Genomic DNA, 21,965 nt, shown 5'->3' on the forward strand with positions numbered 1-21,965 from the left:
TATCACACATCCCTCACGGCCTTGCCTTCCTAAACTTCTTCCTGTTTCCCCGTGAGGCATATACTCTTATGACTCCAGGTTTTGCATAAGTCATCCCTCTAACTGACTTCTGTTTCCTCTTCTCCCTTATTTTTATTTGTTTGAGTGTATAACACTGCTTTGTGTTCATAATTGATAAGCTTGAGGAAATGGTGTGTATATATATAATACACACCTATATATATATCCTTTTTTTTTTTTGAAATTCACAAGGAGATAAATGGCAATGTTGAAAGGCACCGGCGGGCCCAGAGCACCCAATCTTTGTTACAACAGGCTGAGATCCATCTTCATGCAGGCCATTTCTGAATAGGCAAAAGGCATGATAAGGAAATAGTGCCAAAGATACAGCTGTAGGATTCTAAGCAGGAGTGATTCTTCTATTACTAAGGCTGGTTTGGATTATAAATCTCTGCAGATTTATATTGCATTCCTTGAACTGAATAATCCGATGTGATCTCTTTGCGTTCTTCCTCTAAACAGCTCCATTGAGGGGCTCAGTCGGTTAAGCATCTGCCTTCTGCTCAGGTCATGATCCCAGCGTCCTGGGATGGAGCCCCGCATCAGGCTCTCTGCTCAGCGGGGAGCCTGCTTCTCCTCCCTCTGCCTGATGCTCTGCCTACTTGTGCTCTCTCTTTGTCAAATAAATAAAATCTTAAAAATAAAATAAATAAAAAGCTCTCTTGAAAGCTTAAAACTGGTAGGTCCTGAATCATTTTCCTTTTATGGGTGAAGTTTTGTTTATCCCGTAAGTCAACGGCTTCACTGGTATCTAGATTTGTACTCCCTGTACGGAGAGTGCTTTGGAATTTTCAAGTGCATTGGCCTGGTCAGGCCCTCAGGGATCCCTATGTAAGGGAACGCCATTAATATTGTGGGCATGTAGAGACTTCTACGGGGGAGGGTCCGAGACTTCAGGCCTCCAGAAGGAGTCCTGGAGCAGTGCGGGCGTTATGGGTGGGCAAATGCTGGAGAACACCAAGGCACACCCTAGCACTGGAAACCCTGGTCCTACAGTGCCTCCAGCCTCCGCACGGGGCTGCCGATCCCCGGAGGCCACAGCTTTGGCTTGGTCCTTCTTAGGTTATGGCTATAAATTTGATTTGTGGAGCCCGGTTAAGGTGAATTGCAGCTGGGTGGTGCCGGTTATGTCGCTTGATCTTTCCCGCCGGCCCATCCGCACCTCCTCCAGGTTCAGAGCCACCGCCTCCCTAGGGCCATTTGCCCGGGCCAGGAGTGGGACAGCGTTGTCTGCTGACTCTGGACCAGAGGAGGACACCATTCCCTAAGGGTCGTAGAGAAGGCCCGGGGATCCCGAGCAACTTGGTCACAGCCTCCGGGTGTGGTGTGGACTGCGGAAATTGTTCTCGAGCTGTGGATTTCCACCTGAGGCACGGCGGAGGCGCAGGATAGAGGGGGCTGTTAAGGGCCAGGGAAGGGGGCGGGCCAGCTCCTTTGTGTTGCCCAAAGCCGCTGCGCAAAGCAAAGCCAGACAAATGGTTCTCTGGGACGCTTTTTCTCCTCTGGGAGGCTTTTTCTGGGTCCTCAGGGCTGCAATTATTTTATTTATATCTGCATGGATTCACAGATTCTTATTTAATTCTATTGATTATAATCCATAATCCATAATGTCATTTATTTTGTTGCCTAAATTTTCCCAGATTTGGCCATTGGGAGTCTCTTTAAGTTCAATCCTATGCCTCTTGACCTATCTCCATCCGTTTTTGCATTTTCTTATTTTCTGGCATTTTAAGATGTTTCAGGCTCTTGTACTTTTCCTGCTCCAGCCCTAGAATCAGACATTTCTCCAAAAATCCCTGGTTCTTGTTATCGAAGTGGATGTGGTATCTTATTGTGGTTTCATTTTGTGTTTCCCTAATGACCTGTCACCTTGAACTTCTTTTCATTTGGTTTTTGGCCATTTGTGTATCTTCTTTGGGACTTACATAGGGCTTACTATTCAAGTCTGTGCTCATTTTTTACATTTATTTATGTATCTATTTATTTAATGGATGCTGTTGAGTTGTAGGAGTTCTTTATATATTCAGGATATTAATCCCTTACCAGATGTATGATTTGCAAATACCTTCTCCCATTCTGTGGGCTGTCTTTTCACTTTCTTGATAGTGTACCTTCTCATTTTTTATGATCTTTTCTTTTTGTTTTATTGTTAGTTCCCTCTTTTATTTCTGTGAACACTTTAAATAAAATTATTTTATGTGCTATAATCATTCCAGTGCCTGAAGTCCTATTTTTTTTACTACTGATTCTTGCTCATGGTGGATTGTTTGTGTATATATATTTGTTAAGAAACAAAACAAATAAGCAAAGGGAAAAAAATGAGAGAAAGAGAGACCAATCAAGAAACACTTAATTATAGAGAACAAACTGATGGTTACCAGAGAGGAAGGGGGTTGGGAGGATGGGTTAAATAAGTGATGGGGATTAAGGAGTGCACTTGTTGTGATGAGCACTGGGTTATGTATGGAAGTATTGATTTACTGTATTGTACACCTGAAACTAATATAACACAGTATGTTAAAAAAGAAAAGAAAAAAAGAAAAAAGTCCCTGAACTAGAGGATATCTCAAAACAAACAAACAAACAAACAAAAACACTCCAAAACTGAAAGCAAAGAAAACAAGGAATAAGGGGGGGAAAACCCAACAACACAGAGCAGAAAATCCACGAATCCTGGGACAGCTATGAAAGGTGTTAAAATGAGTAGTGGGAAGACCAGAGGAAAAAGAAAGAGAAAGAAACAGCTGAAAAACTTGAAACATTAATGACTGAGAGTTTTCTCAAAGTAATGTCAAATACCAAACCACAAATCCACAAAACTCAGAGAACATCAAGCAAGATAAATTAAAAAAAAATTCACCTAGGCGTATCATTTTGAAACTACAGAAGGGGCGCCTGGGTGGCTCGGTCGTTAAGCGTCTGCCTTCGGCTCAGGTCATGATCCCAGGGTCCTGGGATCGAGCCCCGCATCGGGCTCCCTGCTCCGTGGGAAGCCTGCTTCTCCCTCTCCCACTCCGCCTGCTTGTGTTCCCTCTCTAGCTGTCTCTTTCTCTCTGTCAAATAAATAAAATCTTAAAAAAAAAAAAAAAAAGAAACTACAGAAAATCAAAGTAAATAAAAAATCCTGAAAGAAGTCAGAGAAAACAAGCAGATTACCTATAGAGGAACAAAAATAACAATTATGTTTGACTTCTCAGAAACCATGCAAGCAAGAAGAGAATGAGTGAAATATTTACAGTGTGGAGAGGAAAACCCCACCAATCTAGAATTCTGTACCCTGCAAAAATATCCTTCCAAAATGAAGGAGAAATTGGCTTTCTCAGACAAAAGTTGAGTGACTTTGTTGCAAGCAGCGCATCCATGTAAGAAATGTATGGTTTTCCCCCATGTAAGAAATGTTAAAAGAGTGGTGCTTTGGGGCACCTGGGTGGCTCAGTCCATTAAACATCTGCCTCTTGATTTCAGCTCAGGTCATGATCTCAGGGTCGTGAGATTGAGCCCCCACATGGGGCTCTGTGCTCAGCAGAGAGTCTGCTTGAGATTCTCTCCACTTCCTCTGCCTGTCCGCTGCTAAAATAAATAAATAAATATTTTTAAAAAAAGAAATGTCAAAGGATGTTCTTTAAAGAGAAGGAAAATTGGGGCACCCAGGTGGCCCAGTCATTTAAGTGGCTGCTTTCGGCTCAGGTCATGATCTCAAGGTCTTGGGATCAAGCCCTGCATTGGGTTCCCTGCTCAGCAGGGAGCCTGCTTCTCCCTCTCCCTCTGCCTCCTTCTTCCTCTCCCTCTACTGCTCCCCCTGCTTATTCAGATTATATACAAATTAAAAGTAAGTGGATAGAGTGATGCCTGGGTGGCTCAGTGGGTTAAGTGTCTGCCTTTGGCTCAGGTTGTGATCCCAGGGTCCTGGGATCGAGCTCCCACTTGGGCTCCTCACTCAGCAAGAGCCTGCTTCTCCCTCTGCCTGCTGCTCCCTCTGCTTGTGCGTGCTCTTGCTCTCTCTCAAATAAATAAAATCTTAAAAAAAGAAAAAAGTAAATGGATGGAGAAAGATAGACAATGCTAATGCAAATCAAAATAAAGAAGAATTAGCTATATTAATTTCAGGCAGAACAGACCTCAAAGCAAGGAACATTATCAGGGACAAACAAAGGCATTCCATAATTTTTGTGGTGGTTTTCTTTATTTTCTTTTTAATTTAATTTTTAAAAATTGAAGTATAGTTGAAATACAGTATTATATTAGTTTCAGGTGTACAACATAGTGATTCCACATTTATATACATTACAAAATGCTCCCCATAACAAGTATATAGTTGATCTTTGAACAACACACATTTGAACTGTGTGGGTCCACTTATACAAGATTTTTTTATTATAAATACAGCAGAGCCCTATAAGTGTATTTTCTCTTCCTTATGATTTTCTTGATAACATTTTTTTTCTTTAGCTTACCATACTGTAAGAATATAGTATATAATACATATAACAGTTGTTTATGTAATCAATAAAGCTTCTAGTCAACAGTAGGTTATCAGTAGTTATATTTTGAGGAAGTCAAAATTTATACACAGATATTTGACTGCACGGGAGTCAGTGCCTCCAACCCCCACAACGTTCAAGGGTCAATTGTAGTTACCTTCTGATACCATACAAAGTTATTACAATATTATTGATTATATTCCCTATGCTATACTTTATATCCCCATGATTTATTTATTTTATAATTTATATATTATATAAATTTATTTATTTTATAAGTTATAGTTTGTAACTCTTAATTTGGCCCATCTCCAAACTCTCAATCCTTCTGGCAACTACCAATTTGTTCTCTGTATTTATGAGTCTGTTTCTCTTTTTTTGTTCATTGTTTTTTAGATTCCACATATAAGTGAAATTATATAGTATCTGTCTTTCTCTGCCTGACTTATTTCACTTAGCATAATATCCTCTAGGAACATCCATGTCACAAAGAGCAAGATTTCATTATTTTTTATGTCTGAGTACTATTCCATATCACATATCACCTATAGCATATGTATATATATATGTCACGTACCAATTGATTTTGTGTATGTGTGTATATAATAATATATACAATAATATGTAATATGTGTATACACCACATCTTTATTCATCGATCAGTGGACATTTGGGTTGCTTCCATATCTTGGTTATTGTTTTTTTTTTCCATATCTTGGTTATTTTAAATAATGCTGCAATAAACATAGGGGTGCATATATCTTTTTTTAATTTAAATTCAATTAATTAGCATATAATGTATTATTTGTTTCAAGGGTATAGGTCTGTGATTCATCAGTCTTACACAACACACAGTGCTCACCGTAACACATACCCTCCCTAATGTCCATCACCCACCACCCCATCCCCCCACCCCCTTCCCCTCCAGCAACCCTCAGTTTTTCTCCTAAGAGTCTCTAATGGTTTGTCTCTCTCTCTGGTTTTGTCTTGTTTCATTTTTTTCTCTCTTCTCCTATGATCCTCTGCCTTGTTTCTTAAATTCCACATATCAGTGAGATCATATGATAATTGTCTTTCTCTGGTTGACTTATTTCACTTAGCATAATACCCTCTAGTTCTATCCACGTTTTTGCAAATGGCAAGATTTCTTTCTTTCTTTTTTTTTTTTTTTTATGGCTGCTGCATAGATCTTTTTGAATTAGTGTTTTCACTTTTCTTGAGGAAATACCCAGAAAAGGAATTGCTGGATCATTTCTATTTTTAATTTTTTGAGGAAACTCCATATTGTTTTCCATAGTGGCTGCACTATTTCACATTCCCACCATCATGATTTCCTTTTCTTCATGTTTTTACCAATACTTGATATTTCTTGTCTTTTTGATACTAGACATTCTGACAGGTGTGAGAGTATCTCATTGTGGTTTTGATTTGCATTTTCCCTGGTGATTAGTTTTGTTAAACATCTTTTCATGTGTCTGTTGGCCATTTGCATGTCTTCTTTGGAAAAATGTCTATTCAGGTCTTCTGCCCATTTTTAAATTGGATTGTTTGGTTTTTTGATGTCGAGTTGCATGAATTCTTTATGTATTTTGAATATTAACTCCTTACCTGATACATCACTTGCAAGTATCTTCCCATTCAATAAGTTGCTTTTTTGTTTTGTTATGGTTTCCTTCACTGTTCAAAAGCTTTTTAGTTAGATGTAGTCCCAATTATTTGTATTTGCTTTTGTTTCTCTTGCCTGAGGAGACAGATACAACAAATATCATAGAGATTACTGCCTATTTTTTCTCATGGAATATTTATGGTTTCAAGACTTACATTAGGTCCCTAATCCATTTTGAGTTTATTTTTGAGTATGGTGTAAGAAAGTGGGCCCACATTTCATGCTTTTGCATGCAGCTGTCCAGTTTTTCCAACACCACTTATTAAAGAGACTGTTTCCTATTGTATAGTCTTGCCTCCTTTGTTGTAGGTTGACTGACCACATTAAGTGTGGATTTGTTTCTGGGCTCTCCATTTTGTTCTATTGATCTATGTGTCTATTTTGTTTTGATTACTATAGCTTTGTAGTATAGTTTGAAATCCGTGAGTGTGATATGTCCAGCTTTTTTCTTCTTTCGAAAGATTGCTTTGGCTATTTGGAGTCTTTTTTGGTTCCTACAACTTTTAGGATTATTTATTCTAGTTTTGTGAATAATACCATTGGTATTTTGATAGGGATTGCATAGAATCTGTAGATTGCTTTGGGTAGTATGGACATATTAACAATTTTAATTCTTCCAGTCTATGAGCATGGTATACCTCTCCATTTATTTGTGTCATCTTCCATTTTTTTCATTAATGTCTTACAGTTTTCAAAGTATAGGTCTTTCACCCATCTGGTTAAATTTATTCCTAGGTATTTTACTCTTTTTGAGCAATTTTAAGTGGGATTGTTTCCTTAATTTTTCTTTTTGCTAGTTCATTATTAATGTATAGAAACACAACAGATTCTATATAATTAATTTTGTATCCTGCAAATTTACTGAACTCATTTATTAGTTTTTGTATTTAAAAAAATATTTAGGTTCTTTCTTCTTTCTTTCTTTCTTTCTTTCTTTCTTTCTTTCTTTCTTTCTTTCTTTCTTTCTTTCTTTTCTTCCTTCCTTCCTTCCTTCCTTCCTTCCTTCCTTCCTTCCTTCCTTTTTTTGAGAGAGAGAGAGAATCTTAAGCAGGCTCCATGCCCAGTGCAAAGTCTAAGGTGGCGCTTGATCTTACGACGCTGAAATCATGACCTGAGCTGAAATCCAGTCAGTTGCTTGACTGACTGAGCCACCCAGGTGCCCCTAAATATTTAGGATTTTCTGTATATAGTATGTCATCTTCAGATAGTGACAGTTTTACTTCTTCCTTACCAATGTGGATATCTTTTATTTCTTTTTCTTCTGTGATGCTTTGTCTAGGTCTTTCAGTGCTATCTTCAATAAAAGTGATAGGAGTGAGGAGCGCCTGGGTGACTCAGTCAGTTAAACGTCTGCCTTTGGCTCAGGTCATGATCCCAGGGTCCTGGGATTGAGCCCCACATTGGGCTCCCTGCTCAGCAGGGAGCCTGCTTCTCCCTCTGCCTGCTGCCTCCCCTGCTTGTGCTCTCTCTCTCTCTGTCAAATGATAAATAAAATCTTAAAAAAAAAAAAAAAGAGAGAGTGATGAGAGTGGGCATCCTTCTCTTATTCCTGATCTTAGAGGAAATACTTCCACCTTTTCTCTGTTGAGTATGATGTCAGCTTGGGTTTATCATATATGGCCTCAATTTTTTAAAAGATTTTATTTACTTATTTGAGAGATAGAGAACATGAATGGGGGGAGGAACAGAAGGACAAGCAGACACCCTGCTGAGTGAGGAGACTGATGCGGGGCTCAATCCCAGGGCTCTGAGATCATGACCAAAGCCAAAGGCAGATGCTTAAGTGATTGAGCCACCCAGGTGCCCCTCATATATGGCCTCTATTATGTTGAGGTATGTTCCCTCTATATTCGCTTTGTTGATAAATTTTATCATGAATGGGTGTTGAATGCTTTTTTTTTTTTTGCACCTACTAAGATGATCATATGATTTTTTATACTTCATTTTGTTTATGTAGTGAATAACATTGATTGATTTTCCAATATTGACCCATCCTTGCATCCCTGGAATAAATTCCACTTGATCATGGGGAATGATCCTTTTCATGTATTGCTGAATTTGGTTTACTAATATTTTAGCATGTATTGTTGAGGATTTTTACATTTGTGTTCATCAGAGATATTGGCCTGTAATTTTCTTTTTTGTAGTGTCTTTGTCTGGTTTTGGTATCAGAGTAATGCTTGTCTTGTAGAATGAATTTGGAGGCATTCCTTCCTCTTCAATTTTTTTGGAATAGTTTGAGAAGGATAGGTATCAACTCTTCTTTAAATGTTTTATAGAATTCGCCTATGAAGCCATTAGGCCCTGGGCTTTTGTTTGTTGGGAGTTTTTTGATTACAGATTCAATTACATTACTAGTAATCAGTCTGTTCAGATTTTGTATTTCTTCCTGATTCTGTCTTAGAAGATTGTATGTTTGTCTATTTTTTCTAGATTGTCCAATTTGTTGGCATATAATTTTTTGTAGTTGTCTCCTATAATCCTTTGTATTTCTGTGGTGTTGGTTGTAACTCCTCCTCTCTCATGTCCAGTTATATTTATTTGGACCCTTTATCTTTTTCTCTTGATGAATTTGGCTAATGGTTTATCAATTTTGTTTAGCTTTTCAAAGAACCAGTTCTTAGTTTCTTTGATCTTTTCTATTTTTTACTTTTAGTCTTTATATGATTTATTTCCACTGTGATCTTCAAAATATCCTTCCTCCTACTTTGGGCTTTGTTTGTTCTTCTTTTTCTAGTTCCTTCAGGTGTAAGGATACATTATTTATTTGAGTTTCTCTTGTACTCGAGGTAGACCTATATTACAATAAACTTTCCTCTTAAACTACTTCTGCTGCATCCCAAAGATTTTTTGTTTTCCTGCTTCCCAAAGATTTTGAAATGTGTTTCCATTTTCCTTTGCTTCCATGTATTTTTTACTTGTTTTTGATTTCTTTGTTACTCCATTGGTTGTTTAGTAGCATGTTGTTTAGCCTCCAAATGTTTGTGGTTTTTTTCCAATTTTTTTCTAGTTTCATATCATTTTGGTTAGAAAAGATGCTTGATATGATTTCAATCTTCTTAAATTTATTGAGACTAGTTTTGTGGCCAATATATGGTCTATCCTGGAGAATGTTCCTTGTGCACGTCCAAAGAATGTGTATATTGCTGATTTAGGATGGAATGTTCTGTATATATCTAAGTCCATATGACCTGATATTCAAAGACACTGTTTCCATATTGATTTTCTGTCTGGCTGATCCATTGATGTAGGTGGCATGATAAAGTCCCCTACTGTTATTATATTACTGTTGATTTCTACTTTTATGTCTGTTGATATTTGTTTTATATATTTAGGTGCTTTTTTGTTGGGTTTATAGAAAGTTACAATTGTTGTATTCTCTTACTGTATCGATTCCTTTATCATTATACAGTGCCCTTCTTTGTCTCTTGTCATAGTCTTTGGTTTTTTGTTGTTGTTTTTTTTTCTTTTTCAAATTTTTATTTAAATTCTAGTTAGTTAGCATATAGTGTAATATTGGTTTCAGGAGTAGAATTTAGTGATTCATCACTTACATATAACACCCAGTGCTCAACACAAATGCTCTCCTTAATACCCATCACCCATTTGGCCCGTCCCCTGCCCACCTCCCCTCCATCAACCCTCAGTTTGTTCTCTACAGTTAAGAGTATCTTACAGTGTGCTTCCCTCTCTTTTTTTTCCCCCTTCCCCTATGTTCATCTGTTTTGTTTCTTAAATTCCACATGTGAGTGAAACTGTATGGTGTTTGTCTTTCTCTAACTATCTTATTTTGCTTAGCATAATACACTCTAGCTCCATCCACATAATTCCAAATGGCAAGATTTCATTCTTCTTGGTGGCTGAGTAATATTATACACACACACACACACACACACACAAATATACACACCACATCTTCTTTATCCATTCATCAGTCAATGGACATTTGGGCTCTTTCCATAATTTAGCTATTATTGATAATGCTGCTATAAACATATAAACATTGGGGGGGCACGTGCTCCTTTAAATCAGTATTTTTGTATTCTTTGGGTAAATACCTCATAGTGCAATTGCTGGGTTGTAAGGTAGCTCTACTTTTAACTTTTGAGGATCCTCCATACTGTTTTCCAGGGTGGCTGCATCAGTTTGCATTCCCACCAACAGTGCAAGAGGGTTCCCCTTTCCCCACATCCTTGCCAACATCTATTGCTTCCTGTGTTGTTAATTTTAGCCATTCTGACAGATGTGAGGTGGTATCTCATCGTGGTTTTGATTTGTATTTCCCTGATGTTAAGTGATGTTGAGCCTCTTTTCATGTGTCTGTTGGCCATCTGGATGTCTCCGTTGGAAAAATCACTTTCACTCTGCAGGTGTCTTTAGGTCTAAAAATGAATCTTTTGTAGGCAGGATATAGATGGGTCTTGGTTTTTTATCCGTTTTGATACCCTATGTGTTTTGATTGGAGCACTTAGTCTATTTACATTCAGAGCAATTATTGATAGATATGAATTTAGTGCCATTTTATTACTTGTAAAGTCGTTGTTTCTGGGGGTGTTCTCTGTTCCTAACTAGTCTTTGTTGCTTTTGGTCTTTCTTTCCCACTCAAAGAGTCCCCTTTAATATTTCTTGCAGGGCTGGTTTAGTGGTCACAAACTCCTGTAGTTTTTGTCTGGGAAACTCTTTATCTCTCCTTCTATTCTGAATAACAGCCTTGCTGGATAAAGTATTCTTGGCTGTGTAGTTTCCCATTCAGCATGTTGAATATATCCTGCCACTTTCTTCTGGCCTGCCAGGTTTCTGTGGAGAGATCTGCTGCTAACCTGATTTGTTTTCACTTGTAGGTTAGGGATTTCTTTTCCCTTGCTTTCAGGATTCTTTCCTTATCTGTGAATTTTGCACCTTTTACTACAATATGTCTTGGTGTTGGCTGGCTTTTGTTGATTTTGATAGGAGTTCTCTGTGCCTCCTGGATTTGGATGTCTGTTTCTTTTGCCAAATTAGGGAAATTTTCAGCTATAACTTGCTCAGATAAACCTTCTGCCCATTTCCCCCTCTCTTCTTCTAGGACTCCTATATACGAATGTTCTTTTTTTTTTTTTTTTTTAAGATTTTATTTATTTGAGAGAGAGAGCATGAGCAGGGGTAGGGGCAGAGGGAGAAGAAGCAGACTCCCTGCTGAGCAAGGAGCCAGATGCAGGACTTGATCCCAAGACCCTGAGATCATGACCTGAGCTGAAGGTAGACACTTAACCAACTGAGCCACCCACATGCCCTATGATACGAATGTTATTCTTTATGAAGTTGCTGAGTTCCCTAAGTCTACATTCATGATCCAATATTTTTCTTCCCCCTTTCTTTTCAGCTTCATTATTTTCCATAATTTTATCTTCTAAATCACTGATTTATTCCTCTGCTTTCTTCCATCCTTGTAGTCATTATATCCAGTTGGTTTTGCATCTCGGTAAAAGCATTTTTTATTTCAGCTTGACTAGTTTTTAAGACTTTTATCTCTGTGGTAAGAGTCTCTCTGGTTTCTTCTATGTTTTTCTCAAGCCCAGCTAGTATCCTTAGGATTATTGTTTTAAATTCTGGTTCAGGCATATTACATATATCTATTTTGATTAGCTCCCTGGCCCTGACCTCCTCTTGTTCTTTCTTTTGGGATGAATTCCTTCATCTTGGCATTTTGTCTAGGACTCTGTCTTTTGTGTTTAGGAACCCTGTGCCTGGTCCTATTTCCACTAGAGCTGAAGAAGCTTTGCCGCACTCTAAAACTGGTGGGAGTGGAGGGTTTGTGCTGGTTTTCTGGGGAAGGAGCCCACTGCTCTTCTGGCTCTCAGTCACACTTGCCCTAGTAACAAAGACACCTGCAGAGTGAGGAGGGTTGGGACTTGGTGTAAGTGGCTCAAGCCTCCACTGTGGGGCACTGTGCTGCTCAGTGAAATCCAGGGGTGCTAATGGGTGAGGGTAAAAATGGCGACAGTCTGCTCTCTTCCACAGAGAGGGTGTTCCCGCCCATCACTGTTCAGGAAGCCCTCACAGAAGAGTAAACAATCTCCCCTCTTGTGTCCCAGGCTTCCATCAGATCCCTTCCTTCACCCTGTCTGTGTCTGAGCCATCTGCCTGCCAGTGGTGTAGTGCTCCTGTGTTTTATCTCAGGCATGCAGCTGCGTTTTAAAACTCCAAATTTTAGAGACCCGGGGTGGTGCAGAACTGCTCTGATCCTCTGGGATAGGGTCTTACCTGGCTGTGGCTGGTGCCGGTTTGTTCCAGAAGGACAGTTGCACAAATGTGCAGGGGCTTGGGGTTTATGATAAAGCACAGCAAAAAGCTGGCATCCAGGTTAGCTGCCCTCAGTTTCTGTCTCTGCTCATATGCTAATGAATGGCACAACACAATGGTGACTGCTGGCTCTTTTGTCCCCTGAGAGGCAGGGCCACCTCTCCCAAATGCACTCCAAGAAGAGGAAGTGTCTCTGCCAGCATGACCCAGGGGATCCTCAGAGCATGCTGTTGGCTCCCTGGGCTACGCCCACCAGGCATGACCCCAGCAAAGGTGTGGACTTCTAAAACTTCAGAATTTCAGCTCTGCTGCTAGTAAAAACTTGTGATAATCAGCCCCTCTCATTTCCCAGTCAGTGGTTTTGGGGAAGTGTTTTTCTTGTGCAATCCCATGTGTGCTGCTTTATCTCTTTCTCTCCTCTCTCCTTGATCAGGGCTCCCTACCCTCTGCAGCACCCATGATTCTTTTCTCCCCCAAATCACATCTCCACACCTCCTACTTTCCACAATGTGGCCTCTTTTCTCTCTCTAGTTGTGCAATTTGTTCTCTCAGTCCTCCGATCGATTCCTGGGTGTTCAGAATGATTTGATAATTATGTAGCTGTGTTCAGGGAACAAGGCAAACATAAGGTCCTCCTACTACTCCACCATCTTAACTCCTCTCTCCTCTTACTGTAGTCTTTGTTGTAAAGTCTATTTTGTTTGGGGGCTCCTGGTTGGCTCAGTTGGGGGAGCATGCAACTCTTGATCTTGGGGTTGTGAGTTTAAGCCCCACATTGGGTGTAGAGCTTACTTAAAAAATAAAATTTTGGGGCACCTGGGTGGTCAGTCGGTTGAGTGTCTGTCTGCCTTTGGCTTGGCTCATGATCCCAGTGTCCTGGGATTGAGCCCTAGTCCTGGGATCGAGCCCCAACCACGTCGGGCTCCCCGCTCGACAGAGAGCCTGCTTCTCCCTCTTCCTCTGCCCATCCTACCCCACCCTCTTGCTCTCTCTCTCTCTCCGTCTCAAATAAATAAATCAAATTTTTAAAAAATAAATAAGTAAAAGATAAAATCTTTTAAAAAATAGTCTGTTTTATCTAATATAAGTATTGCTACCCCAGCTTTATTTTTTTCATTTCCATTTGCATGAAATGTCTTTTTCAATCTCTTTATTTTCAGCCTCTATGTGTTTTAAGGTCTGAAGCAAGTTTCTTTTAGGCAGCGTATAGATGGGTCCTGTTTTGGTTTGGTTTTGTTTAATTCATGTAGTCACCCTTTGTCTTTTCATTGGAGGATTTAGTACATTTACATTGAAAGTAATTTTTGATAGGTTATACTTATTGCCATTTTCTTTGCTGGTTGTTTTTGTAGTTCTTTATTCTTCTCTTGCTCTCTTTCCTAGCGATCTGATGACTTGCTTTATGGTTATGCTTGGATTCTTTGTTTTTGTGTATCTATTATAGGTTTTGGATTTGTAGTTACCATGATGTTCCTAAATATCACCCTATGTTTATAGCAATCTGTTTTAGGTTAATGGTCACTTAAGGGCAAACACATTCTAAAAGCCCAATTTTACTCCCTGCTGACATGTTTTATGTATTTGACATCACATTTCACAGCTTTTAATTTTTTATGCATCCCTTAACTAATTATTGTATATATAGTTGATTTTACTACTTTTGTCTCTTAGCCTTCATACTAGCTTTATAAAAGATTACTCTACTGTATTTATTATATGTTTGCTTCTACCAATGAAAATCTTTCTTTCATAATTTTCTTACCTCTATATATGGCCTTTTCTTTTCCACTTAAAACAATCCCTTTAACATTTCTTGTATGGCCAGTTTAGTGGTCATGAACTCCTTCAAATTTTGTTTGTCTGGGAAATTCTTTCTCTCTTCAATTCTGAGTAATGATCTTGCTGGGTAAAATATTCTTTTTTTTTTTTTTTAAGATTTTTTCTTTACTCATTTGAGAGAGAGTGAGAGTGAGAGCATAAGCAAGGGGTAGGGTCAAAGGGAGAGGGAGGAGTGGACTCCCTGCTGAGCAGGGAAGCCTGATATGGGGCTTGATCCCAGGACCCTATGATCATGACCTGAGCCGAAGGCAGCTGCTCAACTGACTGAGCCACTCAGGCACACTTGGGTAAAATATTCTTGATTGTAGGTTTTTTTCCCTTTTAGCATTTTGAATATATCATGTCATTCCCTTTTGGCCTGCAAAGTTTCTGCTGAAAAATCAGTTGGCAGCCTCATGGATGTTCCATTGTATGTAACTAGTTGCTTTTCTCTTGTTGCTCTGAAGATTCTCTCATCTTTATTTTTGTGATTTTACTTATTATGTGTTTTGGCATGGATCTTTTGGGGTTTATTTTATTTGGGGCTTTCAGTAGCTCCTGGACCTGGATGTCTGTTTCCTTCTTCAGGTTAAGGAATTTTTCAGCTATTATTTCTTTAAGTTTTCTGCCCCTTTCTTTTTCTTCTCTTTCTGGGACCCCCGTAATGCAAATGTTAGTACCCTTTTTTATAAAATTTGAAAGAGAGAGAGCACACGATTGAGGGGAGAAGCAGAGGGAGAGGGAGTTGCTGACCCCCCAATGAGCAGGGAGCCCGACAGGGGGCTCCATCCCAGGATCCTGGGATCGTGACCTGAGCCAAAGATAGACATTTAACTGATTGAGCCCCCCAGGCACTCCTAACTTTAGTACCCTTGATGTTGTCATAGAGGTCCCTTACCTACCCTGTTAAAATTCCCTTTTCTTTTTGCTGTTCAGTTTGAATGATTTCCACTATCCTGTCTTTTAGATCACTGATCTATTCTTCTGCATCCGCTAATCTACAATTGGCTCCTCTAGTGTATTTTTCATTTCATTTATTGTATTCTTCAGCTCTGATTAGTTCTTTTTATTATTTTCTATCTCTTTGCTAAAGTTCTGAGTTCATCCACTCTTCTCCCAAGTTCAGTGAACATCTTTATGACCATTACTTTGAACTCTTTATCAGATAGATTGCTTACCTGTTTTGTTTAGTTCCTTTTCTGAGGTTTTGTCTTGTTCTTTTGTTTGGAACATATTTCTCTGTCTCCTCTTTTTGTCTGACTCTTTGTGTTTTTCTCTATGTATTAAGTAGGTCAACTATGTCTCCTGGTCTTGAAAGTAGTGGCCTTACGAAGAAGGTACAATTTCCCCCTGGTTACCAGAACCAGGCACTCCAGTGATGTCCTCTGTATGAGTTCCATGTGCCCTACTATTGTGATTGGGCCATGACTGCTGCAGGTGCAGTGGTGGGCAGGACTGACCATGAGGCCTGGCCATGACTGGTGTGGGTGTGCTGTTGGGCCAGTGTGGCCTTCCTTCTGTGAGAGCAGGAATTGCTTTGGAGGGGTTGTGTTCCCTGCTGAGGCTGCCCACTGGCTGCAGCAGAGCAAAAACTGCTTTTCGAGGGGTGATCAGTGTTAGCGTGTTAGATGTAGAGTGTCAGAACTGGTGCCCATCAGCATCAGGTCAACTAGGCTGAAAGAGGGCAAGAAAAATGGCACCTATCAGTCCTTCTCTTCCCAGAGAAAATTTCTACAGATCCCTGTCCCTCTGGCACATGCCCTAAAATTAGTCAATAAGTCTTCACTTTTGGCCCAGGCCCTTTTCACACTGCTGCCTCTGTGTTGGGTCTTGGAGGGAGTGAGATTGTGTGCAAGACCTTTAAGAGTAGAGTCTTGGTTTCCTCTAGCCCTCTGGCTCTCCTGGAGTTAAGCCCCACTCATTTTCATAGCCAGACATTATGGGAGCTCATCTACCTGGTTCAGATCCGCAGGGCAGGGATTACCCAATGTAAAGCTTGAACTCTCACTCCTCAGGGAGTACCTCTGTGCCAGTGACATACCTCCTGCTTATGGGTTGCCATGCCAGGAATTTGGTTCCTGATTAGACGGTGTGTTTGCCCCTCCAGTGCTCTGGGTTTTCTTTATGTCTTCAGCTGTGGAAGAGCTGTTCTGCTAATCTTCAGGTCATTCTCAGAGAGAGTTTCTCTATTCATAGTCACAGCCCTGTTGTTTCCATGGGAGGAGGTGAGCTCAGGATCTTACTACTCGGCCACCTCCCATTTTTCTTGGAATTCCATATTTATAAAGGGGTCATTTCCCCAAGAAGACATAACAATCTTGGCTTTCAATATGCCTAAAAACAGAGCATCAAAATACATGATGGATAGAACTCCATGGAGAAATAGATGAATCCACAATTACTGTTGGAAATTTCAACACTTTTATGAGAAATGTATGGATCCAGCAGGGAGAAAATCAGTAAGAACATAGTTGAACTTAACAATACCATCATTCAACTGGATATAATTGACATTAATAGACTACTCTGTCCAACAATAGCAGAATACACATTCTCCTCAAGATCACATGGACTGTGGGGTGCCTGGGTGGCTCAGTCAGTTGAGTGTCTGACTCTTGATTTCAGCTCAGGTCATGATCCTCAGGGTTGCGAGATCAAGCCATGTGTCAGGCTCCGTGCTTGAGGTGGAGCCTGTTTGGGATTTTCTTTCTCCCTCTCCCTCTGCCCCTACCCCTTTCTAAAAAAAAGATCACATGGACCATTCACCAAGATTGATCACATTGTTGGTCATAAAATATACCTTAACAAATTTAAAAGAATAAAAATTGTATGTCTCCTCTCAGATCACAGTGGAATTAACCTAGAAATCAATAACAAGAAGATAACTGGGAATTCCTAAAATACATGGAGATTAAATGGTATACTTCTAAATAACGTGGGTGAAAGAAGAAATCTCAAGAGAAATTTAAAAATATTTTGAACTAAGGGAAAATGAAAATGCAACTTACCAAATTTCTGGGATGCAGCACAAACAATGCTTAGAGAAACATTTATAGTGTTGAATGCATAAATTAAAAAAATCTAGTATCAATCATCTAAGTTTCCATGTTAGAAAACTAGAAAGACAGGGCGCCTGGGTGGCTCAGTTGGTTAAGCGACTGCCTTCGGCTCAGGTCATAATCCCGGAATCCCGGGATCGAGTCCCACATCGGGCTCCCTGCTCAGCAGGGGGTCTGCTTCTCCCTCTGACCCTCTTCCCTCTCTTGCTATCTGTCTCCCATTCTCTCTCTCTCAAATAAATAAATAAAATCTTTAAAAAAAAAAAAAAAAGAAAACTAGAAAGACAAAAGCAAATTAAATCCTAAGTTAGCAGAAGAAAAGAAATAATAAGATTTAGAGTAGAAATCAATTAAATTGAAAAGCAGATATTAGAGAAAATCAATAAAACCAAAAATTAGTTCATTGAAAAGATCAAACAAATCAATAAGCCTCTAGCCAAGCTAAGAAAAAAGAGAAAAGATACAAATTACTAATATCAGAAATGAAAGAGGGGACAACATTACAGATCCCATGGATATTAAAAGGATAATGAAGATATACTGTGAACCACTCTATGCCCACGTAGTTGATAGTCTAGATGAAATGAACTAATTTCTGGAAAGACACTGCCAAAAATCACAGAAACATGAATAGACAATCTGAATAAGCCTGTATCTTTTAAAGAAATTTAATCAATAGTTAATAACCTTCCAAAACAGAAAGCACTAGTCCCAGTTGGGGTCACTGGTGAATTCTACTATATATTTAAGAAATAAGTTATACCAATTCTCTTATCATCCCTTTCAGAGTGTAGAAGCAGAAGGAATTCTTCCTGACTCATTCTATGAGGCCTGCATTACCTTAATTCTCAAACTAGACAAAGACATTGCAAGGGGAAAAAAGAAAAAAACCACTACAAACCAATAATTTACAGGAACATAGATGCAAACATTCTCAATAAATATTATCAAATTTAATCTAACAATAGGTAAAACAAATGGTACACCACAATCAAGTGGGTTTATCTCAGGTTTGCAAGACTGGTTCAACATTCAAAAATCAATTAGGGGCACCTGGGTGGCTCAGTCATTAAGCCTCTGCCTTCGGTTCAGGTCATGATCCCAGGGTCCTGGGATCGAGCCCCGCATCAGGTTCTCTGCTTGGCAGGGAGCCTGCTTCTCCCTCTCCTACTCCCCCTGCTTGTGTTCCTTCTCTCGCTGTGTCTCTCTCTGTCAAATAGATGAATAAAATCTTTAAAAAAAATGTAAAAAAATAAAAAAACAAAAACAAAAATCAATTAATATATTTCATCACATCAAAAGTCCAAAGAAGAAAAATCACATGGTCTTATCAATAGATGCAGAAAAAATTATTTGACAAAATCCAGCACTCATTTATCATAAAAACTCTCAGTAAACTGGTAATTGATGGTAACCTCCTCAACTTGATAAAGAATATCCACAAGAAACCTATAGCTAACATCATACTTTATGGTAAGAAACTCAAAGCTCTCCTGGTAAGATCAGGAACAAGGCAAGGACATCCTCTCTCTCCACTGCCATTCAACATTGTTCTAGAAATCCTAGATAATGCAATAAGATAGGAAAAGTAAATACAGGTATGGAGATTGGGAAAGAAGAAATAAAACTGTCTTTGTATGCAGATGATATGATTGTGTATGTAGAAAATTTGAAAGAATTGACAAAAACTAATAAGCATTATAGCAAGGTTGTAGGATATAAGGTTACCTTTCAAAAGTCAATTATTTTTTTATGTACCAGAATGATCAAGTGGAATTTGAAATAAAAAAATACAATACCGGGAGCCTGGGTGACTCAGTCAGTTGGGTAGTCTGCCTTCGGCTCAGGTTGTGGTCCCAGGGTCCCGGGATTGAGCCTCACGTCAGGCTCCCTGCTCAGCGGGGAGTCTGCTGGTCCCTCTCCCTCTGTCCTCCCCCACCCTGTTTGTGCTATCTCTCACATACTCACTCTCTCAGATAAATAAATAAAATCTTTAAAAAAAATACAATACTATTTACATTAGCTCCCCAAAAGATGAAATATTTAGATATAAATGCAATAAATTTTAAGATCTATATGAGGAAAACTACAAATCTCTGATAAATGAAATCAAAGAAGAACTAAATATATGGAGAAATATTTCATGTTCATGGATAGTAAGACAATATTGTCAAGATGTCAGTTCTTTCCAATTTGATCTATGGATTCAATGCAATCCCAATCAAAATCCCAGCAAATTGTATTTTTGATATGGACAAACTGCTTCTTAAGTTTATATGGAGAGGAAAAAGACCCAGAGTAGCCAACACAATATTGAAGGAAAATAACAAAGTTGGAGGACTAATGCTACCCAACTTTAAGACTTACTATAAGTTACACTAATCAAAACAATACTGTATTAGAGAAAGAATAGACAAATATATCAATGAAACAGAATAGAGAGTCCAGAAATAGACCATCATAAATATAGATCAACTGATCTTTGGCAAAGAACAAAGGCAATATGATGGAACAAGACTGTCTTTTCAATAAATGGTGCTGGAACAACTGGACATTCACATATTAAAAAAGAGAGAGAGAGAATCTATACACAAAACTAATAACCTTCACAGAAATTAACTCAAAATGGATCATAGACCTAAATGTAAAACACAAAACTTTAAAAATCCTAGAAGAAAAATTGATAAAAATTTAAATGACTTTTGGTTTGGTGATGACTTTTTATTTTATGTATTCATTTGACAGAGAGTGAGAGCAAGCACAAGCAAGGGGAGCAGCAGAGGGAGAGGGAGAACCAGGTTCCCCACTGAGCAGGGAGCCCAAACCCAGGACCGTAGGATCATGACCTGAGCCAAAGGCAGACGCTCAACTTACTGAGCCACCAATGTGTCCCAGGTGATGACTATTTATTTATTTATTAAAGATTTTATTTATTTGTCAGAGAGAGAACACAAGCAGGGGGAGTGGCAGGCAGAGCAAGAAGCAGATTCCCTGCTGAGCAAGGAACTGGATATGGGACTGGATCCCAGGACCCTGGGATCATGACCCAAGCTGAAGGCAGACATTCAATCAACTGAGCCACCCAGACATCCCATGGTGATGACTTTTTAGATATAACACCATAGATATGAATTATGAAAGAAAGAACTGATAAGCTGAACTTCATTAAAATGAAAAACTTCTGCTCTGTAAAAGACACTGTCATGAGAATAAAAAGACAAGCTCATAGGTTGCAAGAAAATATTTGCCAAAGACATATCTGATAAAGGACTGTTATCCAAAGTATACAAACAACTCTTAAAACTCAACAATAGCAATCTGATTAAGAAATGGGCCAATGGCCTTAACAGACACCTCAGAAAAGATATATAAATGGCAAATGAGCATAAGAAAAGATGTTCCATATGGTATATTATCAGTGAAATGTAAACTAAAACAAAAATGAGATACCACTATACCCGTAACAGAATGGTCAGAATCTAGAACACTGACAACACCAAATGCTGGTAAAGATGTGGAGCAACAGGAACAGTCATTCATTGCTGGTGGGAATGCAAAGTGGTATAGCCACTTTGGAAGACAGTTTGACAGTTTCTCAAATGCTAAACATACTCTTACCGTAAGACCTAGCTATCTCACTGCTAGCTATTTACCCAAAGGAGTTGAAAACTTATATCCATACAAAAACTTGCACACACATGTTATAGCAGCTTCATTCATAACTGCCAAACTTGGAAACAACCAAGATGTCCTTCAGTAAGTGAATGGATAAATTGACTGTGCTACATCCAGACAATGGAATATTATTCAGTATTACAAAGAAACGAGCTACTGAGCCATGAAAAGACATAGGGGAATCTTAAATGCATATTACTAAGTGAAAGAAGACAGTCTAAAAAGGCTACACACTATATGATTCCAATTATATGACATTCTAGAAAAGGTAAAACTATGGAGACAAAAACATCAGTGATCTCCAGAGGTTGGATGGGGAGAGGGATGAACAGGTGGAGCACAGAGGAGTTTTAGGGCAGTGAAAGTACTCTGTATAGGGGCCCCTGGGTGGCTCAGTCGGTTAAGTGTCTGACTTTGCTCAGGTCATGATCTCAGGTTCCTGCTTCCTGCTCAGTAGGGAGTCTGCTTTGTCCCTCTTCCTCTCCCTCTGCCCCTCCCCTTGCTTGTGCTCTCTCTGTCTCTCTCTCAAATAAATACAATCTTAAGAGAAAGCACTCTGTATAATACTATAATGGTGGATACATGTCATCATAAATTTTTCCAGACCCGTAGAATATACACCACTGAGTGAATCCTATTGGACTCTGTGTGATCATGACGTGACAATATAGGTTCATCAACTGTAACAGATGTATCATTCTTGTGGGTTATGTTCATAATGGGGAAGATTGTGCATATGTAGGAGCAGGGAATATATGGGAAATCTCTGTAACTTACTCTTAATTTTGCTGTGAATCTAAACTGCCCTAAAAAATAAAGTTTAGAAGTGACAACAGTAGGGACTTCTGGGTGGCTCAGTCAGTTAAGCGTCTGCCTTTGGCTCAGGTCATGATCCCAGGGTCCTGGGATTGAGTCCCATGTCGG

Source organism: Halichoerus grypus, chromosome 4 (assembly GCF_964656455.1).
Source record: "Halichoerus grypus chromosome 4, mHalGry1.hap1.1, whole genome shotgun sequence".
Classification (NCBI taxonomy): Eukaryota; Metazoa; Chordata; class Mammalia; order Carnivora; family Phocidae; genus Halichoerus; species Halichoerus grypus.